This window comes from Pristis pectinata, chromosome 30 (genome assembly GCF_009764475.1).
Source record: "Pristis pectinata isolate sPriPec2 chromosome 30, sPriPec2.1.pri, whole genome shotgun sequence".
Lineage (NCBI taxonomy): Eukaryota > Metazoa > Chordata > Chondrichthyes > Rhinopristiformes > Pristidae > Pristis > Pristis pectinata.
In genome coordinates, this window is record NC_067434.1 from 8,028,536 (window position 1) to 8,047,789 (window position 19,254).

At 46.3% G+C, this 19,254-nt stretch overlaps 1 long non-coding RNA gene across 3 annotated transcripts; it reads right to left on the reverse strand.

The window, feature by feature from the left end:
• Window positions 1-5,139: 5,139 nt before the first annotated feature.
• LOC127584695 (uncharacterized) lies at window positions 5,140-19,152 on the reverse strand. Of its 3 annotated transcripts, XR_007958420.1 has the most exons (5): window positions 14,035-14,138; window positions 12,292-12,467; window positions 8,306-8,510; window positions 6,620-6,697; window positions 5,140-6,261 (listed from the first exon to the last, which is right to left on the reverse strand). It is a non-coding gene; the product is annotated as an uncharacterized LOC127584695 (long non-coding RNA). The 3 variants fall into 3 exon arrangements; XR_007958421.1 differs by lacking the exons at window positions 12,292-12,467; window positions 14,035-14,138 and adding an exon at window positions 19,032-19,152 and having other exon boundaries at window positions 6,657-6,697; XR_007958419.1 differs by lacking the exons at window positions 12,292-12,467; window positions 14,035-14,138 and adding an exon at window positions 19,032-19,152.
• Window positions 19,153-19,254: the final 102 nt, after the last annotated feature.

Below are 19,254 nucleotides of genomic sequence, written 5' to 3' on the forward strand. Positions count from 1 at the left end.
ACATTTTAACTCTTTTGGCAAACCTGCTTTGTCATTTTCAACAATCCATATCTCCCCAGATCTCTCTTCCTGCTCCCCTTTAACAATTGCACCCTTGTTTATTTTGCCCTTGCACGTCCATCCTACCAGGCTTTGAATTCCTCTGCATTAGATTTATCTGCTATGTGCCAGTCCAGTCTGTCTGTCTACTTCTGTCAATCAGTCTGTCTACTTCCTCAAGAACTCCATTACTATACTGCTCACAGTTCATTACATTTCCAAGTTTTGCATCATCTGGAAGTTTTTGACTTGTACAGCTAAGTGACTAACATATACAGTGTTAGCAAAAGCAGTGGTCCAGATACCAACCCCCAGAAAATTCCACTGTACATTTATCCTTAGTCTGACAATCCACTAGTCACTACCGTTCTCCTTTTCCTGTTTTTTAGCCAATTTTCTATACACACTGCTACAGCCTCTTTTATTCCATGGCTTCAATCTTGATGATAAGCCTATTATGCAACTTTTATAAAACGCTTTTGGAAGTCTATATACAAAGCATCAACTGCATTTCCCTCATCAACCCTCTCTGTTACTCATCAACAAACTATATCAAGTTAAACATGATTTAACTTTAAAAATTCAAGCTGGCTTTCTCTAATCAACCCACACTTGACTAAGTGGCTGCTATTTCTGTCCCTGATTACTTTTTCTAAAAGTCTCTCTTCCACAAAAATCAAATAGAACTGTAGTTGTTGTGTTTATCCTTCAACACCTTTGGGAACAACTTTTTCAATTATTCAGTCTTTTGACACCACACCTGTATCTATAGATATTTAGAAGATTGTGGCTAATACTGCCACAATATCACCCCCTCAGTAAGCTAGGATTCCTCACATCTGAACCAGGTGATTTATCCACTAAGTGCTTGCCTTTCTAGTAGATGAAAGCCGAAAATCTGCAAAGGCTGGAAACACTCAGCAGGTCAGGCAGCATCTGTAGAAGGAGAAACAATTACTGTTTCAGGTCAGGTCACCACCAGACTTCCTCCTACTGTGGAATTTTCTTTTTGGCCTGTAAGTGACTCTGTCAGCTCCTCATTTGATGCCAACAATAATTACCAAGAGTTCTTGAGCATTCCTGCCGTCAGATGTCCTCCAAATTGGTGTAGCTGGGTTTAACCCAGGGTGTTAGTTTTCAGATGAGTGTCATAACCTCAACCTGCTTGTGTAGTCCCACCATTGCAGAAGTCAGTGTTCACTCAATTTAATTTACTCCATGTGTCAGCAAGAAATGGTTAAGAGCACTGGCTACATCGAAGGTATGGATGAGACAATCTCCCATTGACCTGTGCTCCAGAACTAGCTGCACATTCAGCCAAGCTGTTGCAGTACGGCTACAACACGGGCATGTACCTGTCAATATGGAAACTTGCCCAGGTACATTCTCTCCACAAAAAGCTGAATAAATCCAGTCCATCTAATTGCTGCCAATCAGTTGACTTGCAATCAGCAGCAAAGTGATGGAACGGTAGCATCAGTAGTCTTTCAAGTGGAACTTACTGTTGGTCAGTTTGGCTTTCTCCAGGAACAGCTTTGATCAGACCTGGGCAAATGAGCTGAGTGTCAGAGAGTGAGATGTAGGTGATGGCGTGATTGAAGTCAGTCGGAACCAACCAGAAACTTCACACTGGCTGGAATTGTAGAGAGAATGAAGACAGACATCTGCTGTTATTGCAGATGAATCATCTCAGCCTGAGGCTGTTGCTGTTGAACTATCTCCGGGCAGTGTCCTCGTCACCACCACCTTCATCATCAAGTCAGTGGGAACATTGGGTTCAGTTCCTTCGGCAACTCCCCGGAAAATGAAAGAGCCCAAGTTCCATATTTGGTAAAACTGGGACAACATTCAGGCACATCGTGTCTGTTGCCAGGAGCAGCTGGTTCTTCCAGCCTTCAGCTCAAATATCTCAACATTTCTCTCACTTTTAGCTTCTTCTTCCATCATTCCTCCTGGCCACAGGGATCTATCCCAATTCCCCTGCCTGGCCGCTGTACCAGTGTGAAGCAGACAGTTTCCCTCCTTTGCTGTCCTGAGCTGAGCTCTGTTTTCATATCTTCTCCACCACTAAGATCATCCACTTCCACCCCTGTTAACCCTTTCCCCTCTCCAGCCCACTCAGCTCACCTCTGGCTGAAACCCTCAGCCTTGGCATTGCTACCCACAGTGTTTACCACTTCAGACCTCTCCTGTTTGACCTTGCATCTACAATAGCAACATTTAAGAGGCATTTAGACCGGCATACAAACAGGGAATGGAGGGATGTTGACCATGTGCAGGCAGATGGGATTGGTTTGGATTGCCATCATGGTTGGTACAGACCTATGGGCCGAAGGGCCTTTTCCTGTGCTCCACTGTTCTATGTTCTATGTACCACCCTCCCTATGTATGCATTCAGAACTTTGGCACCCACTCCCTAAACAGCCACCTTCTGCCCTCCAGGATATTCCCTCATTTTAATCATCTTTTTCCTCTCCAAAATTGTTGACAACTTGCTTTTCCCGTCAATGTCCACCCGTCTCCCTCAACACTTCCCTCAGCTTTCTGTGCCCTTTATGTTAGGTGGACTGAGTCTCTTCCAATGGATGACAACACCGTCCCCCGTCAATGCCTCTCCTTCTTTGATCGACTAGGGTTTGTTTCCATTTATACTTTGAGCACTTCCTGCCTCTGAAAGTCCCCAAAATCCATGGCCCTTTCTCTTTCCTGATCTCCATGGATACTTGTTGTCATCTGTGAACATTGGGTCAGCTTTGTCATGGACACAAATGGCACCAGAGGTATGTTTCTTTCACCTCCCTCAACCCCGTCACTGCTAAACTGCTTTACTGACATCTAGTCTTGAATGAGCAGCTTGCAATTTCAGCGTCTTATTCACACAAAAGCCGGCTTCCGATTTAACAATGTCACTGTTGGAATGACCACCTGCATCCACCCATGTAACATTGCCCAGTCCTGCCCCAGCACCAGCCTGCTCCTGGTAAAACCTTTGGTCATCCCTTTGCTGCCTTCCTACTGACTATCCTACTGCTCACCCCATCCACCACCCCATCCACACCGTCATCTGAACCTCTGCTTGTCTCCCTCCTGTCCAACACCAGTCCTGCTCACACATCACTGCAGTCCCCGCTGGTATACGTTCCTCCCTGCCTTCCAATCTCCAAGTGTGAAATTCCTCGTATTTAAATCCCCTCATCATTGTACCCCTCCTTATCTCTGTCGCCCTTCTAGTCCCATAACTTTGTCAACATAGAACAGTACAGCACAAAAACAGGCCCTTCGGCCCATGATGTTGTGCTGAACTAATTAAACTAGTAATTAAATGCCTAACTAAACTAATCCGAGGCAGAGAGGCAGCAGCTGGCTGATGGAGAAGAAGGACAAGGCCAGGTGAGCAAATCCCTCCATTCTCTGCACATCCATGTGCCTGTCTAAGAGCCTCTCGAATGCCTCTGTTGTATCTGCTTCCAACCCCACCCCTGGCAGCATATTCCAGACACCCACCACTCTCTGTGTAAAAAAACTTGCCCTGCACATCCCCTTTGAACTTACCCCTTTCACCTCAAGTAGTAGACATTTTGACCTTGGGAAAAAGATACCCACTGTTGACTCTATCTATGCCTCTCATAATCTTATAAACCTCTATCAGGTTGCCCCTCAGCCTCTGTCGCTCCAGAGAAAACAACCCAAGTTTGTCCAACATCCCCTTATAGCTCGTGCCCTCTAATCCAGGCAGCATCCTGGTGAACCTCTTCTGCGCCCTCTCCAAAGCCTCCACATCCTTCCTAACATGGTCCCTCCTCCACTGACCCCGGTTTTCTTTGCCCACTATCAGTGACTGCACCTTCAGCCAAGTTTTGGAACTCCCTCCGTAACTTTGTTTTACTCACTTAAATCTCACCTCTTTCAACAATCTGTTGGTTACTCCTCCTAGTGTTCCCGCCTTTGTTTCAATCACGCCTTTTTCTACATTAGCGCTCCTCCATAAAGACACATTGTTGTTCATTCACTGATTATCGGGACCCAGCCCTGTATAAAATGCTGGATGTGTTTGCCTAGATTGCAAGAGCTGCTGGACCTCATAAAATAAATTCAATGGGTATGAAGCTCTTTGCAAAGTCTTGAAACGTTGACAGGCACTATATAAACTCAAGCTCTGCGATCTGCACTTGGTAAAGCCTAAATTAGTATTGTCTTCTGTTCTGGTTTCAAGAATTAACTTGAAGTAAATTTTTAAATTATAAGGACACTAAGAGATTAAATCACTCCTGAAATTTCCTCAGTGGAGGTGAATGAGTTCATGGAAATCCTGGAATTTTATATTAGGACATTTGGGGCTCAGGAAACGGAATGGGATGGAGGTTGGATCAAGGCTTTATTATATAAGTTGAGGTGCATCTGACAAGAAGGCACCAAGGTCCATTCAAGTTAAAGTACTGCAGCTGCAGGAAGTATGAGGTAAAATCAGAAAATGCTGGAAATGTTCAGCAGGTCAGGAAGCATCTATAGATAACAACAGTGATAATGTCTCAAGTCACCATAAGACAACTGGCAGATCTGCTGCCTCACAGCTCCAATGACCTGGGTTCAATCCTGACTTCCGGTGCTGTCTGTGTAGAGTTTGCACATTCTCCCTGTGACTGCGTGGGCTTCCTCCACATCCCAAAGATTTGTGAGTTGGTAGGTTAATTGGCTGCTGTAAGTTGCCCCTGGTGTGTAGATGATTGGTAGAATCTGGGGGGAGTTGCTGAGATTGTGGGGTGAATAAAAAATGGGATTAATGTAGGATTAGTGTCAATGGATATTTGATTGTCAGCATGGACTCAATGGGATGAAGGGTCTGTTCCTGTGCTATATGACTTTATGACTCAATGTGCAAATGTCATGATGCACCTTCCCAGAGTCACTGCTTTTGCTCCTCTTATTTATTTGAAAGCACAACTTCCTATTTTTCCAATGACTGATCCTTCTGTAAGTCTTCAAGGTTTCCCTCAGAGGATCCTAACTGTTTGCAGCTCCTTAGAAAGAATCAAATGCATGTGAGGGACACTGGAAAACCATTTGACCAAATTAGTCTTTATTTACCTCTTCTGTCTTTTCTGTAACCTGTTCCAGGAGACTGCTTGGCTTTGGGTGGGTGGAGATGGGAACATGTGTTGTGTACATGGGAGTTGTCACATAGTGAATAACGTACACCAACATATGATGCCCTAATGCACCAGCAGCTCTTCTCCTGTCCCTTGATTTTTGTCTCCTGTTCCCTCAGGAAGACTGCATGAGATTGTTCCAGAGAAGAGCAGGTCAGAGGCTAGGAACCTTGCAGCAAGTAACTCTCCTCACACCCCAAAGCCTGTCCACCATCTACAAAACTAAAGTCAGATGTGTGATGGAACACTCCCCACTTGCCTGGGTGAGGTCAGCTTCAACAACACTCAGGGAGCTTGACACCATGCAGGACACAGCAGCCTGTTTGATAGGCACCCCATCCACCACCATTCACTCACTCCACCCCCAGAGCATGGTTTGTACCACCTACAGGATGCACTGCAGCAACTCACCAAGACTTCTGAGACGGCACCTTCCAAACCCACCACCTCTACCAGCTAGAAGGACAAGGGCAGTAAAAGCACGGGGAACATCACCCCCTGGAAGTTGCCCTCCAAGCCACACGCCATCCTGACTTGGAAATTTGTGGCCATTCCTTCACGGTCGCTGGGTCAAAATCCTGGAACCCCCTCCCTAACAACAGTGTGGGTACACCCACACCTCAAGGGTGGATCAAGAAGGCAGCTCACCGCCACCTCTTCAAGAGCAACTAGGGACAGGGGATTAAATGCTGGCTCAGCCTGTGAAGCCCACATCCCTTGAATGAATATATATAAAAAAAGATCTTGCAGTGCCTGGGCCATTCCTTCAATCTTTGTCACTAACAGCAGGCTGCCTGTTATACCCCTGCTGATTGTGGAGTGTTTGTTACTATGTGTTATACTCTTCAGGTTTATTTAATTGAGTGTCAAGCACTTTAGGATATCCTGGAGTCATGAGATAAACTAATAAAATGCAAGTTCTTACTTGCTAAGTATGTTAGAAATGGATAAAAACTAGCAATCTGCTTCAAGGTCCATTGATCTTCCTGCTGTACTTCTTGCTCTTGCTCTAATTTTACATCATAATTTTACGTCCTCAACCTCCGTCACATTTGCTCCACGAATGGGTCAGCACCTGAAATAAAAATCAGGGAAGAACAATGAGGAGGAATGGCCCCATTGGCAGTAGGATCCCATGAGTTAGGATGATCTCAACCCTGGAAATCGAGCTGCTCAGAGACTCAGAAATGACAGATGTTTCCACATGGGGGAGCTGTTTCCCACAGTTTGGTTTTGAGGGCCAGGAATTGATTGTTGATGCAAGTGTCCACTAAGTGGGGCTTTGGCACCATTGAGGTTAGCTGATGGCCGGTTCTCCCCACTAACAGTGGGGGATCACGTGGATGACAGACAGCAAGTGAACAGAAGGACATTTTTTGAGGAGTTGGGGGCGTAGAGTGATAATAGGGGATAGTTTTTAATTTGTATATTACCTTAAAAATTCAAAAAATTTGCCCATGTGTCAGTCACCTGAGTTTTAACTGCTATGACATTATCATCCATGCCGGTACCTAAAAAAAATAAGGAAATTTGCCTTAGTGACTATTGCCCGGTGGCGCTGACATCCACCGCCATGAAGTGATTCGAGAGGCCGGTCATGGCACACATCAACTCCAGCCTCCCAGACAACCTCGACCCACTGCAATTCACCTCCTGTCAAAACAGGTTTCCGGTGGACACCATCTCCGTGGTCCTACACTCATCACTGGAGCATCTGAACAGTAAAGACACCTATGTTAGGCTATTGTTTATTGACTACAGCTCTGCCTTCAATACTATAATTCCAAGCAACCTCATTTCCAAACTCCGAGACCTGGGACTCAACACCTCCCTCTGCAACTGGATCCTTGACTTCCTGACCAACAGACCACAATCAGTGAGGATAGGCAGCAATACCTCCAGCATGATCATTCTCAACACTGGTGCCCCACAAGGCTGCGTCCTCAGCCCTCTACTCTACTCCCTATATACTCATGACTCATGACTGCATGGCAAGATTCTGCTCTAACTCCATCTACAAGTTTGCAGATGATACTTCTGTAGTGGGCCGTATCTCAAATAACGATGAGTCGGAGTACAGGAAGGAGATAGAGAGCTTGGTGACATGGTGTCATGACAACAACCTTTCCCTCAATGTCAGCGAAACAAAAGAGCTGGTCATTGACTTCAGCAAGGGGGCAGTGCACACACTCCTGTTTACATCAATGGTGCTGAGGTCGAGTGGGTTGAAAGCTTCAAGTTCCTAGGAGTGAACATCGCCAGTAGCCTGTCCTGGTCCAACCACATAGGCGACACGGTCAAGAAGTCTCACCAGTGCCTCTACTTCCTCAGGAAGCTAAAGAAATTTGGCATGTCCCCTTTGAACCTCACTAGTTTTTATCGATGCTCCATAGAAAGCATCCTATCCGGATGCATCATGGCTTGTTATGGCAACTGCTCTGCCCATGACTGCAAGAAACTGAAGAGAGTTGTGGACACAGCTCTGCACATCACGGAAACCAGCCTCCCCTCTATGGACTCCATCTACACTCTCGCTGCCTCAGTAAAGCAGCCAACATAATCAAAGATCTCACTCATCCCAGACTTTCTCTCTTCTCCCCCCTCCCATCGGGCAGAGGATACAAAAGCCTGAAAGCACGTACCACCAGGCTCAAGGACAGTTTCTATCCCATTGTTATTAGACTACTGAGTGGTCCCTAGTATGACAAGATGGACTCTTGATTTCACAATCTACCTTGTTATGGCCTTGCACCTGATTGCCTGCCTGCACTGCACTTTCTCTGTAGCTGTAACACGTTACTCTGCATTCTGTTATTGTTTTCCCTTGTACTACCTCAATGTACTGATGTGATGAAGTGATCTGTATGGATGGCATGCAAAACAATGTTTTTCACTGTTTTTCACATGTGACAATAATCGACCAATTTACCAATTTAATATGGGTGCTGAATGGCTAAAAAGTCAAACATTGTGAGACCAATTCTCACTAAAGTAAAATTTTTTGTTTGCAGTAATAAGTTGCATTTCTAAGCAAATCTTATAAAGCTGTCATCTCCTCTTATCTTCTCTGGAACTTGGAGTTCAGTACTAACTGTGCTGGAATCCACTACCTCCGTTACCTGGGCAGCACAATGACATAAATAATAGGGCTGCTGCTCCACAGCTCCAGAGACCCAGGTTCAATCCCGACCTCCGATGCAGTCTGTGTGGAGTTTGCACGTTCTCCCTGTGACTGTGTAGGTTTCTTCCAGGTGCTCCAGATTCCTCCCACATCCCAAAGATATGTGTCTTGGTAGGTTAATTGGCTGCTGTGAGTGGTAGAATCTGGGGGGAGGATAAAATGCGATTAGTGCAAGTGGGTGCTTGATAGTCAGTATGAACCTGATGGGCTGAAGAACCTGTCTCCGTGCTGTATGACCCTATCTGCACTACCATCATGGAGATCCACCTTGGCCTGAGCTCCAGTCCTGGGTGTGCAATGCCCGGCACTTGTTGCAGAGTTGTTACCTGTACTGGTGAACCAAGCAAGATAATGTTCAGCTTGTTCTAGTATTTCATTGTGTTAGGGTGTGGAGAGATCTCTGTCTTCTTGGTTAGAGTGAACCAAGGGTCACAGGTGAAAAGAATTTCCTTCACCAAAGGACAGTAAATCTTTACAATTCTCTCTCCAAGAGGGCGGTGACACACAGTCACTGAGAGATCTGTGGGTTTTTGCTTATTAAGGGAGTCAGGCAAGCTGAGGCTGCTGTTTGATAAGTTCAAACATGATCTTATCAATGACAGAACAGGTGCAAGGGACCAAATGGCTTCATCCTGCTTCAGTTCTCACTGGACATCCTCACCTGCAGCAGAACAGTACAGCACAGGAACAGGCCCTTCAGCCCACAATGTCTGTGCTGGACACAATGCTGAATTAAACTAATTCTCTTCTGCTTGCACATGATTATTATCCTTCTATTCCCTGTATGTTCAAATAACAGCCTCCTAAACTGTTTCTGCCTCCACCAACACCCCTGGCAGCCCATTCCAGGCACCCACCACTCTCTGTGTAAAAATACTTGCCCTGCACATCCCCTTTACACCTTACCCCCTCACCTGAAATGCATGTCCTCCAGTACTTGACACTTCTACCCTGTGAAAAGGATTCTGACTGTCTGCCCTATCTATGCCTCTCATAATTTTATAAACTTCTGCTGGGTCTCCCCTCATCTTCCAACACTTCAGAGAAAATGACCCGAGTTTATCCAACTGTCCTTAAGGCTCATATCCTGTAATTCAGGCCACATCTTGGTGAACCTCTTCTGCATCCTTTCCAAATCCTCCACATTCTTCCTGTAATGGGGCAACCAGAACTGCATACTCAGTGTGCAATTTGCAGAACTCCAAGTGCAGCCTAACCAGCGTTTTATACAGCTGCAACATGACTTCCTTACTCTTATACTCAATGCCCCGATCGATGAAGGCAAGCATGCCACAAGCCTTCTTTACCACCCTTTCTACTTGTGTGGCCATCTTCAGTGAGCTGTGGACTTGGACCCCAAGATCCCTCTGTACATCAATGCTGTTAAGGGTCCTACCAACAACTGCATACTTTTCCCTTATACTTGACCTCTCAAACTGCAACAGTTCACAGTTGCTCGGATTAAACTCCATCTGCCATTTCTCCACCCATATCTGTAACTGATCTATATTCTGCTGTATTCTTTGACCTCTGTCTTCTATGGGCAAGCCACTTCTGAATCCAAACTACCAAGTCACCATGGATCCCATGCATCTTAATCTTCTGGATCAGCCTACCATGAGGGACCTTGTTAAATGCTTTACTAAAACCCATGTAGACAACACCCACCACTCTACCCCCATCAATCACTTTCGTCACCTCCTCAAAAAACTCAGTCAAGTTTGTAAGACGTGACCTACCCTTCACAAAACCATGCTGACTGTTCCTAATTAGGCCATGTTTTCCAGATGCACATTTTATCCTATCCCTAAGAATCTTCTCCAATATCTTCCCTACCACTGATGTGAGACTCACCGGCCTATAATTTCCATGATTATCCCTATTTCTTTTCTTGAACAAAGGAACAACGTTGGCTACTCTCCAGTCCTCCAGGACCTCACCTGTTGCTAGTGAGGACACAAAGATCTTCATCAAGGCCCCAGCAATCTCCTCTCTTGCCTCTTTAAATGGACAAAGACCTATTGTTGCTCTGGACGTGGACAATGATCCATGGTTGCTCCGGATGCGTACACACACACACACACACACACACACACACACACACACACACACACACACACACACACACACACACACACACACACACACACACACACACACACACACACACAGCAGATATATCATTGTGGACTTAAAGTAACGTTTAAGATCAATGGAAAGCTCTATCAAATACAACAGTGTTCAGGCACACCCTTTGCAGACTTGCATTACACATCCAAGACAATATTGAATGTTAGGAGGTACAATTACTTTTTTATGTAATGCAAGCCATACAAAAAAATCTGTTGGGCAAGGACTGGCTAAATGTCCTGAAGGTTCAGTTAGAAGATCATTTGCAAAGAATGGAATCCAAAACCTGAAGGTTTCGTCTGACAAAAGCTCAGAGGAGTGAGGATCAGGATAGGAATGGAGTGACCCTGTCCATTATTTGTATGAAATTTGAACACAGGGGAGAGATTCACAGAACTGAAGAATGCACCAAATAATTTATTTAGCAAAAGAACTGTCTAGGTGATGGCCATCAGAATATACTCTTTGAGACTGCAGAACAACTAAAAAGAGCACCAAAGTGCGATGCAAACAGAATCAGCAAAGTCCGAAGGAGGGGAGCAATTCAGCCGGATGGAGAAAACTGGATTGGAGAATCTGCAGTACAAGCACTGGATTGTCCTGTTTGCTGCACCCACATCAAAAGCTAGAAAGGAGGAAGCAAACGGGGAAAAGAGAAGCTCGAAAATCAAGAACCACTGATGCTACAGAGCCCCTACATGTCACCGGTGTGAAAGGAACTTTCGAACCCAGATTGGTCTAATCAGCCACCTCCGTGCACATTGCGACACTACGGATGTCATGGTCTTACTTGAGAACGAGTGATTAACAACAAGGCCACACCAGACAGGTCACAGAGGTGGCCATCAGGATACCAGTCTCTGGCCATGCTCTGAAATACTAAGGCACTTTGAAAGAGAAGATGTTGCACCATTGAAAAAACTCGTGGTACTGAGGTCAAAGGCGGACACATTGCTATTGCCTTTAGTAGTAATCAGAATTCATTCACACACAAAGGAGACAGATGTAACCAGAGCCAGGCTTCCTGTTCATAGGTTGACTCAAGCTCTGGAAGGCAAATTCGAACAACTGGACGGCACTAGCAGTGAGGGAGGGTGGGAACTCAGGAAACCCCTCAAACTTTGGACATTTTAAAAGGATATTAATAGAAGAAAAAATATAAAAATCAGCTGAAGGAGCAAGTATAGATACAGTAGCTCAAGAATGTGTAAGTACACGCTGGGGAGGATGTTTGGTTAATGGAGAAGGAAGTAGGGCAGTAACTTACAGCTGGAGCAGTCCACCAGATCTCAGCACACATGCAGCACAGCGAGCTCGGACCACCAAAAGCAAACATCTGGACAACTTTAATGATCAAAACGTGGACGAGAAAACTAAAGGGAAGGATCAAAAACTTCAGGAACAGCTTTGTAAAGATGAGGAAGACGAAATTACGGATCATCAAGAAAATTCACTCAAAGACAGTGATGAAGCTTCTGATGCACTTCCTCCAATGGGAACAGGATGAGAAAAACACTGTCCGAGAAAGTGACCGATGATGCTGGGCAACTCCAAGCCAGTGGACGATTACCCTCACCCACCACAACAGATGAGACTGCAGTGTGAATCACTGAAATCATTGTCGCACACCACAAGTGATGTCTAGTGTTGGCACACGGCAGGAAGGTGAGGGGTGTTTAAGATGTGCACCAGATGACACCAGGGCTTGAAAGAACTGCCCTCACACACCACACAGACCTTACCTTTTCCACATAAAACAATATTATTCCCAGCTAGTTACACATACAAACTCACTGTGTATTTAGAATTACTTTCTGGCTCTTAAAGTTCGGTCTTTCAACAGGTTTTCTTATTCTTTGAGATCTTCTAATTGATACTGGCATTGGAGGATCCTCAGCAACTCCTCAGTACAGCCACTTTGTGCACCCCGGACAGAACACGTAGACACAAAAGTCTGAAGATACTGGAGTCTGGAGCAACACACATAGACTTGGTTGAGTTAACCTGCATATCCGTATATAGATAATATGTGAAATACAGACTGTCTTTGGGTAACAAACAGATTTCATTTTTGCAGACGTTCATTAGTCAATTTTGTCTTTAAGTCGGAAAATACAACAAAAATTACTCGCTATGGTAACCATACCTCCAGAGTATGGTAATGAATAACATCAAAAGCACGTAAGACTGATAGGAAAGAACAATTACTACAAGTGGAGAGAGAGAGAGAGAGGAAACTAGTTCTGCCATTCATAGCAACGACCGTGTGTATGTACATCAGACTTTGGAATTTAATAATATTATTGGAGCTTGTTCATATGTAGGGGTGTCCATAAGTCAGGCGTTCGTAACCTGGGGACAGCCTGTAAGTAGTGATTGTCAGACTTTAATGTGCCTGTCCCAGAACTTTGATATCGATGATGAATATTACAGGAACCATTCACTGTCTAAGTGGATCCTATCCTCTGTCTGAAACCACAAGCAGAACGGAACGCTCCATTTTCTGAAACTTTGTCTGGGGCCTCCTGATTCTGGAGCTTCTGGTGTCTGGGACCTTACGGTTTCTGGGGCCTTTTTCCCCGGCCTTTATCTCCAGGCCCCATTCTGCGCTTGTTTAATTTGTTTTACATTAAGTTTATTATAACATTAGATTTCCTTATTGGTCACACGTACATCGAAACACACAGTGAAAGGCGTCTTTTGCGTAGAGTGTTCTGGGGGCAGCCCGCAAGTGTCGCCACGCTTCCGGCGCCAACATAGCATGCCAACAGCTTCCTAACGCGTACGTCTTTGGAATGTGGGAGGAAACCGGAGCACCCAGAGGAAACCCATGCAGACACGGGGAGAATGTACAAACTCCTTACAGACAGTGGCCGGAATTGAACCCGGGTCGCTGGCGCTGTAATAGTGTCACGCTAACCGCTACACTGAACTTAAAATATTATCCTCCTTGTGCCTGGTGCATTCCAGCCCCTGCACTGCCCACTGGTCATAGAGAGCCTCCAGCAAGCCAGCCGGCACCATGTCCTCCCTCTCCTGGGACACTTGGGTACGAATGGAACCTTGACAGCCTGCTGCCTGGACCTGTGAACGGCCACCCGACTGTTTGCTCCTCTGTGCACTTGTGCCCAGATCTCAGGGCTATTCACTGTCTGGGACGTTTCACTATCTGTATCCTTTAGATGTCTGGGGCTATTTGTCGTCTGGGAGTTTTTTGGCTCCCTGAATCGAGGAAGTGTGTCGAAATATACTCGGGGGTCAGGACAGTGTCGATATAAACAAGGGTTTGGAGGAATGTGTTTACATATACTGGTGGTCGGGGAAGCATTTCGATTGGGGAGGAATGTTGAAATACACCGGGGTGTGTGTCCATACATAAACACACAGCTGTAGTTAAAGAAAAGGAAGAAGCATGTGACAAAATCTGTTGAAGCAGCAGAAACTGAGTACGTGTGATTCGTGCAATGGTGATACGTGCAGCCTTGGAAAATGCAAAGATCTCACACTCGAGGGGAAATTGCAATGGTTCCTGATTACCAGAAGTGAGAGCTGTCATGCTTTCAGATTCAGTAGTCTGTAGTCCACCGGACATCAGCAGTTACCTAGCCACATCAGACCATCCATCACCCCAGCAGCACCTGACCACCCCCACTCGGGGCAGAAAGGAATAATTTCCTGTCGGGTTGCGCCAGTTCGCTCCGATTGGCTGAGCCGCATCAGACAACGGTCCTGCCTCCCTCTGATTGGCCGCGCCGCCATCAGGAGCTCTCGGCAGTATGAAGGTGTCGCTGACCGGCAGTAACCCGGCCGCCGGCTGATGCAACCCCCGGGGGAGGGAGGGGATGGGGACGGGGGCGGGACGGGAGGGGAGGCTGCAGCCGCGGAGCCCTCGCTGCACTCAGCACAGCTCCGCGCGTCCTGCATCTCCCAGCCGCGCTCGCTTCACCTTACAGCCCCCGCACCCGAACCATCACAGGGCAACGCTCGGCAGGTTGAGGAATGACCCACCAATGCCACAGACGGCGTTGTTTATTAAAAGCCTCACCACGGTGGAGGAAAACAAATCATTGTCTAATTTCAGGGTGGATCTCAGTCTGAGATTCAGAGGGAAAGTTGCAATTAGCTTCAACACCCGGGTTAGTCACTGCTGGTTACTGTGAGCAGCTCTCCAGAAAGAGCTGTGGAGTGCATTAATGGGTCTATGTGTGTAGGTTTGTGTTTGGAGTACGTGGGCTCCTGTTCCATACTGCTACACACACACACACACACACACGCCAATCTACTTGTCTGGACGTCAGAGCCAGGCACGGTGGAAGTTGCTCCTTAGGTTGCTCTGTGTGGTTCAGATTCATACTCCCTGATGGAGGTGGACCACAGCGAGGGGACAAGAGCAGGAAATGAAGAAATAGCTCAGACACTGGCTGATTGTGGTCACAAGTGCCCAGGTTTACAGCGAGCCTGAGAGCCGTTCAAGTTGGCAGCAAACTATCCTCCACATCCAAATTGCTCTTCATAACCCACCGCATTGTGCTTTATATCTGCCACTGTAGGCTAATCTCAGCCCTGAGGTGGCTGTTGTCTGCTGGAAACATGTGGACAGATGGTTCAGTCAACGCTGACTCTCTCCAAGACAGTCTTAAAACCCGAGGACAAAGGTTTAGGGTAAAGGTGTCTGAAGCTAGAGGGTGTAGTTTTAGTGTGAGGGTAGAAGGTTTAGAGCAGATCTGAGGAGGAATTTTTCACTAGAGGGTGGTTGGAATCTGTGAGTAATGGAGCCAGGTGCTCATGTAGACCAGCACTTGTATCACAGACATAGAGAAGGCTATGCATCAAGTACTTGTAATGGGATCAGTGTAGATGGGGTCAGCATAGATAGATGGGCTGCAGGGCCTGTTTCAGTGCTGTATGACTCCATGAGGGCTATGTTATGGAAGTCAATCTCCGCATTATTCAGATCCACCCAGTGATACTGGATCTGCAAATCCACAAATCTTCTCTGATGACATTAGTATAAAGTTTAACGTTTTGGTATTTGCTGATGTTCCGTGTTTAGGATCACCCTGCATCAGCCTCGATAGTGAGTGTCAGCAAGAACTTACATTTATGCCGTGTCGAGAAAAAACATTCCAGGGCACTTCCCGGTAGCAGAATTGGGCAAAAGTTGACAGTGTCAGAGAAGAGGAAAATTGCTGGGGGCTTGTGATTAAGGCAGCCAAGGCACAACTGTTGATGGTGGGAGGAAGGAAACTGAGGATGGACACAGGGACGCAGAGGTCCTGGAGATTGTAAGGACAGCAGAGGTCATGGAGATGGGGAGGGGTGAAGTCCATTGTCTAACAAGCACTAACTGAGAACGCTGTGACCAAATGCCTTCCTTCAGAAGCAGCTGGGGGGTCACTAACACAGTGCTGAATCTGTGAGAGGGGAAGTGAGGCAGCAAACAAATCTCCCATTGTGTCTGGGTAGAAAATGCATGGTGCCCTTGGTTGAAAAATTTATTCTCCATCATGATGCAAATCGTGAACTGCCATTTGAGTGAAGTGCTGTTGCATGTCTGTGGAGCTATACGGTGAGGCAGAGGAAGGAGATAACAAGACATGGTACAAGGGAGAATGAGGGCAGAGAGAAATGAAACATCAGGGCCTTTATCTATCACCTGAGGTCACATTCCAGGGCTTCAGTCAATTCAATGGATCCTCAGTTACATTGTGTCATAGATCATACAGTATAGAAATAGGCTCCTCAGCCCAGCAAGTCTGCACCGACCATCAAGCTCCCACTTATATTAAACCTCCACTAATTCCTTTTAATTCTCTCCACATTGCCATCAACTCCCTCCAGATTCTACACCTACCACGGTCAATTTACAGTGGCCAGATAATCTACCAACCCACACATCTTTGGAATGAGGGAGGATATTGGAGCCTCTGGGGAAAACCCACATGGCCACAGGGAGAACATGCAAACACCAGCAGAGGTCAGGATTGAACCTGGGTCACCGGGGTTGTGAAGCAGCAGCTGTACTAACGGCACCGCCCATAAATTATCTCCAGATTCAGGACAAGTCTCAACTGCTTAAACAACAGCAAGGGGATGATTCCACACTGCCTGACCGTCCTAGCTCACACCGTCAGCCTTCTCAGGTTTACTGTTTCCCTATAACAACAATCACTGATTGAGGAGGATTATGTAAACAATTTAACCAGAGGCCAGAGCTAGGAAGCATAAAGTTAGGACAGCAATAAGTGCAATCAGAAGCTCAAGAGAAGCATGAAGAGCAAAGATGTATTGGAGGTAAAGCCAGATGTGCATGTGATCAGGTTAGTGGTCAGATTAAGAGGGTTGGGAGGGAATGTGTAGAGCATAAATACTGGCACTAAGCTGCTGGGTTGAGTGGCCTGTTTCTGTGCTGTGAATACTATGGGAGCTGGTAATGACTACCGCCTGGTAGCTCTGACATCCACCATCATGAAATGCCTCGAGCTGCTGGTCATGGCACGCATCAACTCCAGCCTCTCGGACAACATCAACCCACTGCAATTCGCCTACTGCCAAAACAGGTCCACGGCAGGCGCCATCTCCCCGGTCCTACACTCATCTCTGGAACATCTTAATAATAAAGACACCTATGTCAGACTACTATTTACTGACTACAGCTCCGCCTTCAATACCATAGTTCCAAGCAAGCTCATCTCCTAACTCCCGGACCTGGGACTCAACATCTCCCTTTGCAACTGGACCCTTGACTCCCTGACCAACAGACCCCAATCAGTAAGGATAGGCAGCAACACCTCCAGCACGATTATCCTCAACATTGGTGCCACACAAGGCTGCGTCCTCAGCCCCCTACTCCACTCCCTATATACTCATGATTGCGTGGCCAGGTTCTGCTCTAACTCCATCTACAAGTTTGCAGATGACACCTCTGTAGTAGGCTGTATCTCAAATAATGATGAGTTGGAGCACAGGAAGGAGGTAGAGAGCCTAGTGGCATGATGTCATGACAATAACCTTTCCCTCAGTGTCAGCAATACAAAAGAGCTGACCATTGACTTCAGAAAGGGGGACAGTGCACATGTTCCTGTTTACATCAACTGTGCTGAGGTCGGGATGGCCTCAAATTCCTGAGAGTAAACATCACCAATAGCCTGTCCTGGTCCAACCATGTAGGTGCCATGGCCAACAAAGCTCACCAGTGCCTCTACTTCCTCAGGAGGCTAAAGAAATTTGGCATGTCCCCATTGACACTCACCAATTTTTACAGATGCACCATAGAAAGCATCCTATCCGGATGCGTCATGACTTGGTATGGCAACTCCTCTGCCTGGAACTGCATGAAACTGCAGAGAGTTGTGGACACAGCCCAGCACATCATCACGGAAACCAGCCTCCCCTCTGTAGACTCTGTCTGGACTTCTCGCTGCCTCAGTAAAGCAGCCAGCATAAACAAAGACCCCACCCACCCCGGACATTCTCTCTTCTCTCCTCTCCCATCAGGCAGAAGATACAAAAGCCTGAAAGCATGTACCACCAGGCTCAAGGACAGCTTCTATCCTGCTGTTATAACACTACTGAGTGGACCTCTTGTACGTTAAGATGGACTTTTGACCTCACAATCTACCTTGTCATGGCCTTGCACCTTATTGTTGGCCTGTACTGCACTTTCTCTGTAACCTTAACTCAATATTCTGCATTCTGTTATTGCTTTTCCCTTGCATTACCTCAATGCACTAAATGGATGGCATGTACCTCAGTACATGTGACAGTAATAAACCAATTTATTAATTTACCAATTTACAATTTAGCAATTTAGATTACATTTAGACTGCACTGGAACAGGCACAATACAAATTACAATGCGTCAGATCGTTTTTGCTGTGGAACACGAGTTAATTCTGAATCACTCTGTTCGTTAATGATCTGTTCTCCCTCCCCCGCTCCTGCCTCGACACGCCTCAGCTATCAGCTTTACTTCCCCAACCATTACTGTGTCAGTGCAATGACTTTCAGTAACCTTTGGAGGAAGCCAGTCAGCAGCAGGCAGGTCAACATGCTGCTGCTTTCCGGGAGGGTGGAGAGTGGATTCTGGTTACTCAGACTGAAGTCGTTTAGTTTCAGACTAGTGGGTGAGGTGCAGAGACAGAATAAATCACACCACTAATCAGCACTAAATAACCTGCATTAAACCCAACCACAAGGCTTGCATGGAATTAGGCAAATAAAAGTTTATACGCCAGGTCTTGGGCTGATACGGCTTTCATTGCACGTTGGTCTCACTGAGAGTCAACATTGGAACTAACTTGGCTTCTTCCACTGGACTTTGCAGTTGTTTTGTTGCCAAAAAATTCTTTTCTCTAGGTGCCTTTATCTCTAACTTCATGTTTCATTGCCAGATGTAATTGTGCAGAGACACGTATAGACTGAAGTTGTCTCTTGTCCGTTTCACATACCTCCATGGATTCGCCCAGTCTATCCCTGAAACCCTGTCCAGCTCCTGAGACCTTCAAACTCCTTCCACTCCCCTCAATTCTTACCGCTTTACATTCCTGCACTCTTTTCTGCTTCATTGCAGTCACCGGATTGATGCTGGATTTTGTCTGATAACAGCTCTTACTGCAGCCATAGTTCTGCAAGGGGCAGGTGGTTGTTATAATTAATTCAGCATGTTTCAGACTCTGCTTCAAAGAGCCTGCTGCTGCTGGCTAGCTGGCTTCCTCCAAAGGTTACTGAAAGTCATTGCACTGACACAGTAATGGT